The sequence below is a fragment of the Schistocerca serialis genome, chromosome 8, assembly GCF_023864345.2.
Source record: "Schistocerca serialis cubense isolate TAMUIC-IGC-003099 chromosome 8, iqSchSeri2.2, whole genome shotgun sequence".
Lineage (NCBI taxonomy): Eukaryota > Metazoa > Arthropoda > Insecta > Orthoptera > Acrididae > Schistocerca > Schistocerca serialis.
In genome coordinates this window covers 198,686,978-198,704,722 of record NC_064645.1, presented here as the reverse complement: position 1 = coordinate 198,704,722, position 17,745 = coordinate 198,686,978, and positions in this window count along the sequence as shown.

Sequence of the window (17,745 nt, the reverse complement as noted above, 5' to 3'; positions counted from 1 at the left end):
CTGAGCACTATGAAACTTAACTTCTGAGATCATCAGTCCCCTAGAACTTAGAACTACTTAAACCTAACTAACCTAAGGACATCACACACATCCATGCCCGAGGCAGGATTCGAACCTGCGACCGTAGCGGTAGCGCGGTTCCAGATTGTAGCGCCTAGAACCGTTCGGCCACCACGGCCGGCAATCAAAGTAGAAGATGACGTATAGATCCGTGTGGTACGCTATTCTGATTGTTTCCTGTTTGTAATGATTAATGACGTAAAAAGAGTAATGTATTTCAGCGAGTGGTCCTAGAATCGAGTAATTAGAAACGGAGACCAAAGTTAGATCATCACTTTTAAACTACTCAGCACACAGTTCCGTGGTAAGAGTACTAAGGAAATAAGCCATAACCATTATTGGTACTGTCCTTACCTTCTGGAAAGGTATTTCAGTATTCATAAATACATCGGAAATAACCCCAGTATTAATCTGAGTTTTAAGCCAAGTGACGTATCGTGAGACAGGGAATAAAAGATTACCCACGACCGCATTCATCACGCCGGTCATGAGAGAGAATGCCGATTGAATTAATTTTGCCGGATGCTCACACTTCGTACGATATAAAGCGGACCAGCAATTATTTGATAGCTTCCATTCAACTGCACAATTTAGTACTCTCAAAGCGCACTGAAAACAATACACTGATTTCTGTTTTACGTATATGGACTTGCTGCATGACATTAATATCTCTTGAACAATACCGGTCATTCGGTACAATATAGTGTAACGCCTCGCTTCAGCGTTGGTCAACCAATACACATACATATTTATTAGGCTTTTCTCGAGTCCGATAGGCGAATGTTGACACTCACGATAGCAGTTGTTTCAGGTGGTTCTGGGCGAATGATGAGATGGAAGACTCCTCATTAACATCAAATTACAATAACGATGTCCAGAGTGTGCGTCTCGCGGCACAACTTTCAATACAGACCTAGTGAGAGGATGAGTAATGTTGCGCGTGTGTGGAGTCGATAAGAGAGCTGTTATTGCATTATGAGCTGCTTTCTGTCGTATCTTTGTACGACGTACTGCATGTTTCACCTGTTACACGTTTATTCACATAGTTATATTTCGCGTTGCTTTATAAGTCTGCAGCGTTTTTCGATAACTTTAATAAATACAACAGATACACACAACAGAGACGTTAGTCATCAAAAATATATTCTCCTTCGCTATTTAGAACGGTCTACCAACGCTGGGGTAACTTTTCAACCCAGCGACTGTAGAAGTCACGTGGTTTTGAGGCAAAGCCATGTTTGGAACGTATTTTCATCCGGAAAGGAAGTGCCTTGAAGACTGTTCGATAGAGACCGGAAAGGATAAAAATCTGGTGGCGCAAGGTCAGGTGAATAAGGTGGGGGTGGAATGACATCACAAGACAACTCCTGTATAGCGTTTTTTGTCAGCCTAACAGGATGGAGACGGGCGTTATGGTGGGCCAGCATCATTTCACACAGCCTTCCTGGTCGTTGTTCTTGGATTGCGTCTGCAAGACGTCTCAGTTGTTGAGAAATGTCAGCAGTGACTGTCACACCTTGAGGAAGCAATTCGTAGCAGACAACACCGTCACTGTGCCATCCGATGCTTAACTCTGTCTTATGTGAATGCGCGCAGGTCTTTGTACGTGAAGTTGATGCCATTCCTTTATTTTCCTTACGTTAGCATAAAGTCACCATTGTGTGAGGACGGGGCGTGAGTCGTGCTTGGGTATCTCAGATGGTAGAGCACTTGCCCGGCAAAGGCAAAGGTCCTGAGTTCGAGTTAATGGATTACATTGTTCTGCACGCGCACTGATGATCAGCCGACACTTTCTGTAGCTGCTGTAGACGTACACTATCCGATAGTAAGTGTCCTGACACCTCTTAGTGGACGTTAATATGGGGTGTGTCCACTCACAGTCCATATGGCGTCTTGAACCGGGCTGCAGGCAGTGAGGTGTCAATGTCTGAGGAGGACCGGCAGCCTATACGTCCTTAAGAGCCGAAACCAGAGGAGGCAGTGATGCTGGGATCTCGAGCGAAGTCAACGTTCTAAGTCATTTGTCCCACTGGGATAAGGTCGGAACTCTGTGCTGGCCAGTCCATTTCAGGAACGTTATTGTCAAGAAATCATTGCCTCACGGATGCCAATACAAACTTTCATCGTGTATCTGTTGCTCTCTTATACATATTACGCAACGCTGTAACGTGTTTTCATATATTTCCGCATTTAATATTTACTGGAGAGCAATAAGCGAACCACACCTTAACCACGAGGAGCAGACCAATATTGAGGACATTAATCTGAAATTTTGCGGGTCCATTCTTTTATATCTTTTATCCTTCTTATAGATATAGAGAAGTCACCTTGAAGCATTACATGGACAGACTCACGTAGCTGTATGTAAACGTAACGTCGCAAAAACGTCGGAAAGCACAAAATGCGCACTAATGCATTCTTTTTATCGAAATAACTTGACATCTAAAAAACTTGCGTACATTAATTTTGTGAAATGTAATTGTAATGTCATAAATAACATTCAAAGATGTAGCGACAGTCAGCCTGTTGCTGACTGCAATCGATTTTAATGCGTTGATTAACTGAGAGGGGTTACGGGACCAAACGGCGAAGTTAGTCACGGAAGAAAGGGGGTCCGCTGAAAGTGGACGGATTCAGTCAGGGGAATGTAATTATAAAATAATGAATATTTAGCACACACGGAAAAAGTTATAAAACGTAAGACCAAATCTAAAAACTGGAAAAAAGGGGCGGTCTTTCCATGGGGGAGTAGTCATGGGGTCCCAGACCGAAAAGACAGGAAAAAGAGGTCCTAACCACAACCATTTTGCCCCTGCTCCAAGACTAAAGTAGAATGTTATAACTGGAAATAAAAACCAATTTCAAGAAGGAAACTGAGGTACAGTTCAACCATCCATTAATCGTGTGCTAATACTAAATTTAAGGAAGCGGGAAGACTATATTTAGCACGAAGGGCCAAAAGAAGGGGACATTCCACTTCTATGTGGAATGCCGTGTGGGGGTGAGTCGTTACGTAGGAGGAAACAGTGGGTGAGCCTGGTATGACCAATGCGTAGACGGCATAAACTGTGGACTCCTTCCAAGAAGAGCGTAAGGAAGAGCGCCAGTCTGCAGTAGAGTCCTTGATTGTGCGGAGTTTATTACTATGAGTAGTAGCGCAACAGATGTCATTCGATTTTTGAACAAAGAGATTTGACCTAGATCCACATTTCCGATTATACTACTTTTTTATTGTTTTAGAAAATAAGTGAAGAGCGTTCTTCCTCGTATCTCTCTCTTGTCTGTTGGCCTTTGTATTGGTGGGACGCACTATAGCTGGGTTCCTTGAGTATCAGTAACTAATGTTTCTTTTGTGTAGACAAATCTGCTGAATTATGTATTAGCTTCAGACCCATTTTAATTATATAAATGTAAATTAGTTGAGGCTCATGAGTTCTCATTTTAACAGTTCTTATATGTAACACATACATGAAATGTTTACTCTTACAGCCAACGACCAGTACGAACTTAACGGATAGTGGCGTGGAGTCCCAGTGGCCGAATACAATTAGTATTCTGCCATTTATTCATTTGCATCTTATTACAGCATCACGAAGCGTTTTGCAAACTTGAATGCAAGCGCGGAACCTGAAATGGTCTGGCCAATAGTCTCCAAGCTACTATTCAAATTCCTTCGTAAATAACAGAGACCGACCCCGGAAAGTTGGTGGTGGCATTAAGAGATGTAATCTTCTCTAACTTTAACAGCATTTTTCTATAAGTGAATCTGGCCATTAAAAAAAATGCATCCACCATCTACAATGACCGTATGCTCCAGTTAATTTAACAGTGTTCTTTCCAATGATTTATTTCAGTTTCTACTTAAAAACAAAATTTTGGTAATCCTGCATCTTGAATGAGCAGACGGGTCAACCAGCGCTTTTTTACAGTCTCTTGGAACTTAGCGCTGGGCGAGAGATTCGCGATAAATGCAAGCTAAGTAAGGGGACTATTCCGTAGTAGAGTCGCCTCTGTAAAATCGAACCGCTATTCTGCCTGGATCATTTTTTTTCTTTTTTTTCATTCACCAGTCTTCTGACTGGGTTGATGCGGCTAGCCACGAATTCTTCCACCGTGCCAATCTTTTCGCAAGGGGACCAACATATCAGTTAATCGCGTATTTTGATTAGTTCAGAAATGGTTCAAATGGCTCTGAGCACTATGGGACTGAGGTCATCAGTCCCCTAGACTTAGAACTACTTAAACCTAACCAACCTAAGAACATCACACACATCCATGCCCGAGGCAGGATTCGAAACTGCGACCGTAGCAGTCACGCGGTTCCGGACTGAAGTGCCTAGAACCGCACGGCCGCCGCGGCCGGCTTTTGATGAGTCTTAGGTATGTTGTAGAGGGACCTGCCGTGACTACCTGGCCAGCGAATTTTCATGCGACGGCTCCTAGTGTGCGAGAAAATCGATTGTGAAGTTTTACCTCTACTTCTTATACCTGTAACGTCAAAGATGTCTTGACAGTGCGACTGTAGCTAAGGAGCTAAGGTTCACAGCTACCAAGCTGGCGGTATATGTTCAAACACTATCGGTGTGCCTTATTTTTCAGACTCATCGTACAGTACATCAATAAATAATATACATTCTGCAAAATTATTCAAAAATAATCATTTTACTCGTAGTAATTCACTAATAAATCAATCATTGCAACAAACTTTCTTCAAATGTGTATTCCGTTTATGGTTCGTAGCTATAATACCATATGTTTGGACAGATCCAAAGGTTTCTTAACGGTGGACGAATTACTAGCAGCTGCGGAAGGATCCCAGATGCAAGCGAAAGTACTCATCCCTAATTCTGACGTCGATGATGGAATGAATGCCGATGAAACCCGTTGCCATCTTCGAAGTACAACAGATCCCTTGCGGAACTAGGGCGAAAACCGATACGAGCAACATTAGTCCTTTTTTCACAGCACAGTATACTATAACTGCGTCGAGAAAGATATTCCTTTACGTTTTTTATGTTTGGAAGAAACATCCGGGAAATTCGGTCGTGCCGTTCAAGAAAACAGTACACGAATTGACTCAAATTAAAAAATGTAATTGTGACGTGCACGAAATCCGGGAAGTTCCCCAAAGTATTGCACTAAGAGTTTTTGAAATTTTCATTACTCCTTACGTGGGACAAGAAAAATTTCTTTACATTGATTCGTTGGGAAGGGAGACTTATCAACGACTTAAAGATCAAATCTTTGTGAATTAAAGACCAGCATGCACATGCACCGTAAAAATTATTCTATCCAAAGATACTCTATTTTGCCAAAGCTGTGACGTTTATTTCTGCAGGAAGGTTAAAATCTTCACAAAAAAATTCAAAATGCTCTCGCCTTACTGAAGACTAATATAGAAATCGCTTAGAGGGAAGATTCCACAATTATACATTCTGTAATTCTGCATCCATTTAGTGAACCTACTTTCGCAAGAATGGTCAAATACGCGTGGTTGGTATCGAAGTAGATTGAAAGAAAAACATTCTTTTTGAATTTAAACAAAACGAGATTTCTGGCATAGCTTCTGAAAATTCCGTGTGCCTTTAAGGCAGTAACTTTCATTACATGTGCGTGATACTATACGAAAGTATATTTCGGTGGCTTCTGTGACGAATATCATCCGGAGTCCGGTTCTAGCACAGCAAGTGATAACGAGTAAGACGATTCTGTAATCCGCTCTGTGACAAATAAAACAAACATTTGCAGAACTTTTCCTGTAATTATTAGTCTATTAATGAAATTACTAAGGCGAAAATGGCTGTTTTCGATAATTTTGCATGACATACACTATTTAATGATCTTCTTTACTATGAAGTTGGAAAAAAGGGAAGTATACAGGCGGGAGTTGAACCTGTGCCGCCACCGTGGTTCTTCTAAGCTTAGCCGCTGCGCCACGACCAGCTGGTCTAATCACTAAAGTTATAGATGTAAGAGGTGTACATTAAACTTCAACTACGATTTTCTCGGAAACTAGAGGCAGGCATATGAAATGCCTTAGCCAGGTGATCAGGACGGATCCTTCTACAATATACCTAAGACTGATAAAAATACGTGACTAACATGGCGGATGGTCCCCTTGACTGAATAGCAGTTATAACCTACTTCCTCTGATATGGACGTATTCCAATCTCTACAGGTTTCACCCTCTACCATGGAAGCTATTCCCTGATGTCTGAACGGATGTCCTATCATACTGTCATTTCTTGTTGTCAGTGTTTTCGATATATCCCTTTCCTCTCCAATTCTGGGGAGATCTTTCTCGTTTCCTGCATTATTAGTCCACCCAATTTTCAACATTCTTCTGTAGCACCACACTCCGATGTTTCGAATCTCTTCTGTTCCTGCTTTCCCAATGTCCATGTTTCACTACCATACAATGCTTTGCTCCAAACGTGCGTTCTCAGAAATTTCTTCCTCAATTTAAGACCTATGTTTGATACTCATAGACTTGTCTTGGCCAGGAATGCCCTTTTTGCAAATGGTAGCCTGCTTTTTAAGTCCTCCTTGCTCCTCTTTTAATGGGTTCTTTTGCTCCTTAGGTCAGTTCATCCAATTCGTGATAATCAGTACTGATGTTAAGGTTCTTCGTATTCTCAACTCTGCTACTTCTAAATAATTTCGAATTCTTCGATTTACTCTCTATCCATATTCTGTACTCATTAGAATCTTCATTGCATTCAACCAATCGTGTAATTATTCTTCATTTTCTCAGTTTTATTGAGGATGGCAATGTCTTTAGTGGATCTTGTCATTGATATCCCATCACCTTGAATTTTAAGCCCGCTCTTGAACCTTTTATTACCGCCATTGATTTTTCGATGAATAGATTGAGCAGTAGAGGCGAAAGACTACATCCCTGCCTTACATCGTTCTCAATCCGAGCTCTTCGTTCTTGGTCTCTCGCTCTTATTGTTCCCTTTTTGTTCTTGTACGTATTACATACTATCCATGTTTCCCTATAGCTTACTTCTATTTGTGTCATAGTATCGAGCATCTTGCACCATATTACATTGTCAAACGGTTTTTCCGTGTCGACGTTCGCTATGAAGGTGTCTTGATTTTTCTTCAGTTTGCTTCTATTATCAACCTCAACGTAAGAACTGCCTCTCTGGTGCCTTTACCTTTTCTAAAACCAAAGGGATCCTCATATAATATTTTTTAAGTTTTCTTTTCCATTCTTCTGTGTTTTATTCTTGTCATCAAAGTGGATGCATGAGCTTTGAAGTTGATTATGCGATAATTCTTACATTTGTCGCCTGTTGCAGTTTTCGGAATTGAGTGGATGATGTTTTTTCCAGAAAGTTTGATGTTGTATCGTCAGTCTGATACATTCTACACACTAACGTGTGTAGTCGTTTTGTTACCACTTCTTCCAATGACCATGGAATGACCAATGACTGATGGAATATATCTGCCTTTGGTCTTGAAGTCTACTCTTTAAATTTTGATTTTAATAATAAATACCCGACTCTTCCCTATCGATTCCTGTTTCTTGTTCTATCGCGTCATCAGTGAAGACCTTCCCCGCAGAGAGGACTTCAATGCACATTTTCACCTGTCCGCTCTTTCCTCTATATTTAAAGTGGAATTCCCGTTCTCTTTTAATGTTACGGCTCTTGCTTATAATTTAGTCGAAGGTTGTTATGACTTCTCTGTATGCTGAGTCAGTCCTTCTGACAATAATTTCTTTTTCGATTTTTTTTCACTCATTTCCCCTTAGCTTTGCTACACTTCCTATTGATATCATTCCTAAGTAACTCCGCCAAAGCCGGTCCCAATCCCGGTTGAAAAAGGAGGAGGGTGAGAAGTAACAGCTCGTTAAAAAACCTTGGTTCACCTACCCGGGTGATAGTACCTCGTGATGGTCCCTTGCACGGGAAACGGTGAAGTCCTCAATGGCAGTAAAGGCGGCGATGAAGATAATCAGAACGGCGTAACTGGCGGAAGAGGCAGGCTTTTGTACAAAATCACCAGACTGTGGCGTCTGTTTCCACAGTGGGCGGTTACAAAAGGCGTCTGTCCCACATGTTAGTGGCGGCCTCACTTGTATTTCTAAGCTAATTGCTTGAGTTGTTATCATGGATAGGTTCAACTACCTTTCCCCAAACTAAACTTTAACGTAATACGTGGTGGTAAATTTCAAAAAGGAAAACTACTCCAGAAAGCAACCAATCTTCCATCTCTATTCATAAGGGTGCAAGTAGGCCTTTGGATTCTGGAGAGCCTAGAACATCACGTAAGGAAGAGTCGGAGCTTCATAGAACTTCTTCAAAGATAAGGCCCAAGAAAAATACATACTGGGGACTCTGAAGATCAACACACTTATGAAAGTTGGAAAACTAAAGCACCTAACAGACACTATCAATCAACGCAACATACTTATATTAGCACTTCAAGAAACAAGGTATCCGGATGAAAATGCATTTGAGTCAGGTGGATACAGGATATACAAAAGAAAAACAACCATTAAAATTCCCATAATACGGCTATATTAGGGACAGAAATTATGGTCAAACAGCAAATTACGAAATCAATAACTAATTTTAGCTCATTTCTGTCGTTCATGTCAGGCAATAAACATCTTCAACTTTTGTGGTCCTGTCCTCCTCAGTTGCGCGTAATACTACGGTATATTGATAATTTTCACTTATGGACCGTCTGACAGCAACTGAATAAAACACAATTTTAGTGCCATACGCGTTTCGCCTTTATTTTCTGCAAGGCATCATCAGTGGCCTGGAATATGTACATATGTTAGCTATTTTATTTACATTTTTGTCACTGTGCCTATAGGTTATAAACAGTTCTGGTGGTTGGTATTTCCTATTAAGTGGTAATGTTTTGAACTGTACTTACAGGTTGCGTAGACAGTTTCTTACATATTACGCTCCTGTTGCATTTTTGGTGTTGTTCTTCTTCCTATGAGCGCCAATTTGCTGTTACAGTTCTGGTGGTTGGTATTTCCTATTAAGTGGTAATGTTTTGAACTGTACTTACAGGTTGCGTAGACAGTTTCTTACATATTACGCTCCTGTTGCATTTTTGGTGTTGTTCTTCTTCCTATGAGCGCCAATTTGCTGTTTTTTCCGCATTCCACCGCACTATGCACTGAATGCTTGTTTTAATGCAATGTTTTGGTTTCTGTTGCCGACTGTCAAATGTTTTTGCCAAAGATCGAATATTACTGCCAAACTTATGAGTGTAACTATTGAAGTATCTGTGGTCTGTTCGTGTATGCATTTGTGTGTGTGTGTGTTTATAACCTATAGGCACAGTGACAAAAATGTAAATAAAATAGCTAACATATGTACATATTCCAGGCCACTGATGATGCCTTGCAGAAAATAAAGGCGAAACGCGTATGGCACTATTATTGTGTTTTATTCAGTTGCTGTCAGACGGTCCATAAGTGAAAATTATCAATATACCGCAGGCAATAAACGTTTCACTATTATAAATGCTCATGCACCTATTAACCAAGATAACAGAACAAATGTTGGAAAAGTGGAAGATTTTTGAGAAATGCTAGAACACGAAACATCCAAATTACCGAAAGAACATATCAAAATTTTAGTGGGCTACTTTAATGCACAAGTTCGCAAAGAAATAATTTTAAATCAGTAGCTGGAGATTATCCAGCATATAAAAGAATCAACAAAAATGGGGAAATATTCATAAATTTTTGTAAACAATTTAACCTATAACTAATGTCGACATTTTTCAGGAAACTTGCAAGAAAGAAAGAAACGTAGGTATCACCTAATCCAAATCAAGGTGAATACCAGTTAGACCATGTGGCAATAACGACTCGTAACAACAAGAAAATCTTGGATGTCAAAGGGCCTAAACATAGACACAGACTATTATCAGACTGAAATAAAGACCATGTTCCAACCGAACAAACCTAAACCAAAACCATAAAGATCTCCAACAGTAAACACTAAGTTTCTCACGCAACACCAGGAAAAATTCTGTGATACATTAAACACAAGAAAAATGGATGATTGGGAAGAAATTAAACAAACAATGCTAAAGTAAGTTAAAGGAATGGGGCAAACATGAAGACTACCAAGACACAGATGGTGGAACGAGCTGTGTGATGAAGCAATTGACAACCGACTAAAGGCACGGAAAGAATGAAACAGTAATAAGAAACATGAACACTGGGAAGCTTTTAAAGAAGAAAGGCAAATACGGCAAAAATCAGCAGATCAGTGTAAAGAAAATATGACAAAGACAGATTAGAAGAAATGGATTCAGACTTTAAAAGGAAAACACTAAAGACTTCTACAAGACTTTCAAAGACGTTTCCAGGGTTCCAGTCACCAAGTTTACATTTTAAAGATAAAAATTGAGAACTGGTTTTAAGCAGTAAAGAGAACTGCCAAATTTTAGCTGAATACTTTCAAAATCTATTAAATTATGAAGAGCCTAATGACGGATTACAATTTCAAAAACCACAACGTGAAAATCCACCACCGGAACCACCTACAGTAGAAGAAATAGAAAAGATTATCAAAGCATTACAGAATAACAAAGGACCACTAGAGGATGGGATGGTAGCAGAAATGTGGAAACTAGGGTTCTTAATCCGCATGGCAGAAAATTCACAAAGTAATTAAAGATATTTGGACAAAAGTAATCATACCCAGTGAGTGGAAACGAGCATTGATCCATCCTCTCCATAAAAAGGAGATAAAACAGACACCAACAACTACAGGGGTATATCTTTGTTACTAGTAACATACAAAATTCTGTCTAAAGCACTTTTAAATAGAACAGAGGAACAAGCAGGATCTAATATAGGAGATTATCAAGCAGGATTTAGAAAAGGTTGATCATGTGCAGAACAGATTCTTAATTTAAAAACAATTTTGAGAGTGAGAACTATACAAAATAAAAATAACGTAGTTACTTTCATAGATTTCAAGGAGGCCTACGACTCAGTTAACAGACAAACACTATTCCAGATACTTTATGAATCAGGGATAGACGAAAACACCAGAAGACTTATTGAACAAACGCTCACAGCTACAACCTCAAGGATTAAGTTTCAAAGCGAAATTTCTGAACCATTCAAAATCAAAACAGGAACTCGACAAGGAAATGGACTGTCCCCAATTCTCTTTAACTTGGTTTTAGACGAAATAGTAAAAACATGGGAAAGCACATCAAAAAACAGAGGCACAAAGGGTATAAGCATGGGCCAAGGAAAGAACAAATTTGAAGTGAAATGTTTAGCGTTTGCAGATAATATAGCAATGATAACTGAAAACCGAACAAATGTAACAGTTATGCTTAATCTCTTACACGAAGTTGCTGAAAAGATTGGGCTAAAAATTTTCTAATAAAAAACACAAACATAATACAGAAATTCTATGGAAACAAAGTATGGAAAAATTAAACTAGTTGATTATTCAAATACCTTGGGGAGTGGATCCAAGCCAATACAATGGCTAACACAACAAATAAAGAAAGAATAAAAAAGTTAGAATTGGCATATAAATTAACACTAAACTACTACAACAAAAAATCAATATCCATACAAGCGAAGATTAGACATTATAAATCAGTTTTTAGGACATAAGCAACATATGGATAAGAGTGCCTAACATTGAATAAGAAAGGCGAATTAAGAGAACTAGGAAAAAGAGAGAGTAAAATATGACGAAAAATTCTAGGTCCTGAGAACAACAATGAAAATAAGTGGATTAAAAGGAGAAATGAAGATTTATACAAAAATACAGAAAAGATCACAGATACAGTAAGGAAAGAGACGGCTAAAATGTTATGGACATTTAAAAGGAATGGAAGAAACACGGATTACAAAGAAAATTTTTAATTCCGTTAGGTAGCTGAAAAAAGTATAGAATGTATAGCAGCAGTAAAAAAAGACGCCAACAAAACAGGTGTTCCAGAAGAAGTGAATGCGTGACAGGAATCAGTTCAGGTTACTGATAGAAAACGCAAACTATGAAGAAAATGAGCCAAAACCTCGACCCAAAAGAGTGTGGACAGATGAGCAGAGACGAGCAGTTGGAGAGAGAATGAAGAAGTACTGGGAAGAAAGGAAGAAAAAGAAACACCGTAAGTCTTAAGTTGTTTGCTGTCCATAGCTGACCAAATTCATAAACTAAAAAAATTATTCCTAAGTAACATGTATCTCTGTATTCCTGAATTTCCCTGAACTTCCTTCTTTCGTCTGTCAACTGCGTACTTTCTCCGTTACTCATGGTTTCTTCGCAGTTACCTTTCTTGTGGCTATATTTTTTTCAACTTTTGTGACTGCGCTTGTTTTTGCTGTCCAGTATACTGAGCTATTCATTGCCGTGTTATCTATAGACTCAGAGAACTTTAAGCGTATCTCTTCATTCCTTAGTATTTCCGCATCCCACTTCTTTGGACACTGATTATTTCCTACTAGCGTTTTCAGATTCAGCCTAATCTTCATCATTACTCAATTGTGATAGACTACATCCACTCATGTGTACGCCTTACAATCGAATGACTGATTTCGGACTCTCTGCCTTACCAAGAATCGTTCTATAAAAATGGTTCAAATGGCTCTGAGCACTATGAGACTTAACAGCTATGGTCATCAGTCCCCTAGAACTTAGAACTACTTGCACCTAACTAACCTAAGGACATCACACAACACCCATTCATCACGAGGCAGAGAAAATCCCTGACCCCGCCGGGAATCGAACCCGGGAAATCGTTCTATATCTCTCGGTCTTTTTCAAGTACGGCCTATACCATTTCCTCTTGTGAATCTTGAACAGAGTGAACGTTATTACTCGCTGCAATTTGTTGCAGAAGTCAATTATTCTCCTCTCTCGTTCCAACAGCCAAACTCATATCCTCCCGTAACCCTTCTTTCTACTCCTGGCGTACAACCGCATTCCAGTCTCCCATGGCTATTAGATTTTCGCCCCCCTTTGCGTACAGAATTACCATTTCAGAAGCCTCTTTTAGTTTCTCTGTCTCTTTATCTTTTGCTTACGACGTCGACATGTGTTCCTGAACTATTGTTGTTGATTGTGAAGAGAACAACCCTATCACTGTATCGTTCACAGTAATTGACTATGCTCTACTTACCCACTCATAACGAATCCTAGGCCCATTGTATCATTTTCTGCTTCTGTTGATATTACCCTATGATCGTCTGACCAGAAATGCTTGTCTTATTTCCATTTCACTTCATTAACCTCCGCCATATCTAGATTGAATCTTAGTGTTTTCCTTTTCCGATTTTCTAGCTTCCCTACTGAGACGCTTCAATATGACTCGACAAGGAAGGCAAGGAAGGCCTGGCCAAAGGACGAGACAGCGGAGTTGCAGTCTTCTGATTCTGAAAACCCACCTAGTGAATGCGAATTTTCCAATGATGATGGTGATGATAATGAGATAGACGTCACTGAAAACTCAGAAGTACACGAAGATGATGTTCATGAAGGACCCTTTTACGAAGATGGAGAACAACTTAGTACAAATTGTGTTGAGTGTGACTTATTGTTTTCTCGTAATGGGAGTGAGAAATGGGGTACAGCTCCTCAAGCTGGAATTTTCGGTAGGCAGAGCAAAAACTATGTACTGAAAGACCAGGGACCTACAAGTAATACGATTAGGAACTGTGTTAATGAAGAATCATGTTTTGTGTTGTATTTTCGTGTACCGATCACTGACAAAGTGTGTGTGTGGACCAACAAGGAAGATTGAATCGAAACTTCCTGGCAGGTTAAAACTGTGTGCTGGACCGAGAATCGAACTCAGGACCTTTGGCTTTCGCGGCAGCTCAGATGGTAGAGCACTTGCCCGCGAAAGGCAAAGGTCCCGAGTTCGAGTCTCGGTCCGGCACACAGTTTTCATCTGCCAGGAAGTTTCATATCAGCACACACTCCGCTGCAGAGTGAAAATCTCATTCTGGAAACATCCTCCGGCTGTGTCTAAGCCATGTCTCCGCAACATCCTTTCTTCCAGGACTGCTAGTCCTGCAAGGTTCGCAGGAGGGCTTCTGTAAAGTTTGGAAGGTAGGAGATGTACTCAAGTGACAGATTGTGAACAATCAGAGAAGTTTTTGAGATGCGGAAAATTACTCTTAGGGATGCCTACATTCACTTGGCGAAATTTCGAAGTCGCTTTCCATTTCGACAGTACATCCCATCAAAACCTGGTAGATACAGAATAAAGTTCTGGACAATTTAGGATAGTGTAACAAGCTATTGCTGGAAGATGAAAGTGTATTTGGGGAAGGAATAAGAAACCATAGCCGTGCGACTTGGAGAGAATGTTGTGAAAACCCTGGTGACTGAACATGAAAAGTCTGGACATAATATCACCCGTGTTATTTACTTGTATCTCTCGATTTAGCTCACTATTTGCTGACAAAAGATCTGACACTACTCGGTGCTGTCCAGAAAACAAATGCGAACTGCCTGTCGATTTTATTACACCTAACGGACGCTAGTGGGCAACGGCCTTGTCGCAGTAGATACACCGGTTCGGTTCAGATCACCGAAGTTAAGCGCTGTCGGGTGTGGCTGGTTATTGGATGGGTGACGATCCGGGCCGCCATGCACTGTTGCCGTTTTTCGGGGTGCACTCAGTCTCATGATGCCAATTGAGGAGCTACTCGACCGAATAGTATCGGCTCCGGTCACAGAAAACCATCATAACGACCAGGAGAGCGGTGTGCTGACCAAACGCCCCTGCTATCCGCATCCTTGACTGAGGATAACACGGCGGTAGGATGGTCCCGATGGGCCACTTGTGGCCTGAAGACGGGGTGCTATGCTATGTAAAAGACGCGAAGTATACTACATTATTTTGTTTTCAACCAGATGTGATGTTAGCGTGTTATGTTTCTAATAAAAACGAAGTTTTTACCGTCCTTAACTCTCGTCATGACAAACCAACGGTGTCATCATCACAAGTAAAGAAGCCTGAAGTTGTAATATACAATGTCACAAAATGCGGCGTTGACATCGAACACAAGATGTGATGCTACAGTGCGAAAACAAAAGGAAGGCGCTGGTCATTGGTGGTTCTTTTCAACATGATCGATGTAATGCTAATGAATACATACATACAGAATGAGACGTCTGACATTTATCATCAATTCGGGAAAGCAAATAGCAGTGAATTCATTAGGCAGCAACTGATCCAGGAAGAGCAGTGAAACCACCAGCAAAGAAAAAGGGGAAGATGTACACATTGTGTAGAGAATATAGAAAAAGTCAAATCACATATGATAAGTGCACCAAACCTGTATGCTTGAAACATTCTGATATTGTCTGTGGAACCTGCGCAAATTTTCAATAAGAAGAAAAGCCACACGTAGAAGTAAAAAAATAGTGAATCTTAATGTCAATTTAATTCTGGTAATCAGAGGTTAACTGGCACATCCAGTGACATTTAAAAAATATAAGAATGTTTAAAGAAAAGACGTGTACAATAAGCGTAATAAAGAATTTGAAGGTGAAACTTCTACGTATACAACAACTGCAATAATAAATCTTAAGATGAAACTTTAGCATGTACGACAACTGTAATTAGAAATTTGAAGGCGAAATTTTTCCAAAATAGTCGGATTAACCCTTTGGTATTGCAAGCTATGGTGGTAGAAACTGTGACACCCCACAAGAACTCAGTCTAGTATCCCAAATTAAATGGTTCTAAAACATACACAAGACTGTTATTACAAACACAATAAAATCAACACGCGCAATACAGGGTGGCAATAAATAGCTAAATTCCAAAATGATACAGAGTAGCAATCAATCATTTCCGTTCTAGGTTTATTAAAGCAGACCCAATTTTCGGCTTGTAACTAGCATTATAAACGCAGTATTTCAGAGTTGTAGATTCCCTAGTACGTCTACATCTGTTTTTCGGGCTCCTGTCACAGCTTGTTAAAGACTTGATGGACTGCGACAGGAGCCCGAACAACAGGTGTAGACGTACTAGGGCATCTTTAAAAACTCTGAAATACTACACTGATAACGACTAGTTACTAGCCGAAAACTGGGTCTGCTTTAATAAACCTAGAACGGAAACGGCGCCTGATTGCTATCCTCTAACATTTTGAAAGACATATCACAGCCGTTTAGCGCATTCCACTTTTGTAATGGAGGGCAATTTGAGGAAATACCTGAAACACACAGTCCTGGGATTAGATTTAGGGATTAGTTGCACCCCGTCCTTCAATACCACTCTGTTTTAAAATGAAAGTACAAGTAAAAAAAAAAATGCCGATATCAGCTGATATTACAGAGAGCTAAAATAAGCTAATATAATTTTTCTTCAGCCACAAGAAATTTTTTTGGTTGCAAAACTCACACTACCGGTCTTAAATAGACAATTCCATTAATACTACGAGAGCTCAGACTGGGCCGGTCCCATAAGGCTGGCCGCAAGGATACAGATGGAGCGGTAAAAGCCACGCCAAATTTTACACTGTTCACAATGGCAAAATTTACTGAACGTCAGTTTGTCTCACCAAAGGACCAACGCAACAGACTGCGAGATTGTAATTAAAAGGTAGGTTTACCATGGGAGGTTGAACCTTGTCAAAGGAATCATATGATTTGAATAGAAAGATGATAATTAGCGGGTACCAGCTTCGCCCATTTAACTAACATTGCCCAAGCCAGCGCACCGCACCTTGCGAGACACTCGGCTGGTATAAAGTGTAGTAATTGCTGTTACAACAGCGCTGCTGCACTGCTAAATATAAGCAACAACCTCAAGCTCCTCACAGGGTATTAGAGGAGAGACTTAAACAGGAAGCGTGCGCTCGAGTAACGGCACGCTGAGTTCTGGCATAGACGGCGGTTTGCAACCCCAGCTCTTACACTGCGATGGAAAAGGCCCCTGTTCCCGGGTACCACTAACTACGGCAGAAAGCGACCCGCCGTCGAAAGCACAGCCATCAACCCCAAACCGCCAGGTGCTCTGCACACCCCACGAGCTGAACGACGTGCGCCTCTCGTCTGAGAGACAGCGAGCTCGCCAGAGACCTCTTAGACGCCTCTAGGCAGAGATAAGCGCACGCGAAAGCCTGAAACGATAGGTCAATTGGCTACACGGCTCACCTACCTCAAGCAGACTTCTGACACCCCGACTCGTATGTTATCCTTTCGTTGGTTGTTAGATCATTCCCTCTTGATCACTTCCCTCTCAGGGACTAGTTCGGAATCTTTTGCCAATGGACGAATCATCACAACACATTTTCAATTACAGGCCACATGTCTTGTGGATACACATTATGTGTCTCTAATGCAGTGGTTTCTATTGCCTTCTTCATCCTCATGCCACTGACCACTGCCGATTCTTCCGTCTTTTAGGGGTTATTTCCCACCCCAAGGACAAGAGAGTGCTCTGAACATGTGCCCGTTCTTCCACCCTCTTTGACAAGGCTGTTGGCAGAATGAGGGTGACTTATCTTCCCGGAAATCTTTGACTGCCATTTTTGATGATTTTTACTCAAAATTTAAGCAGCGGCGTGGTTCTCAACCAGTATCCAAGACGTTTTGATTTCTAGTCAGACAAGCTATCCCATGACCACGGGAGTTCGTCTATAGTGCCTATTAACCTGTAAACGTAGAGCCTGTATAGTTAATGAGATGTCACTCAGTTCCGTTA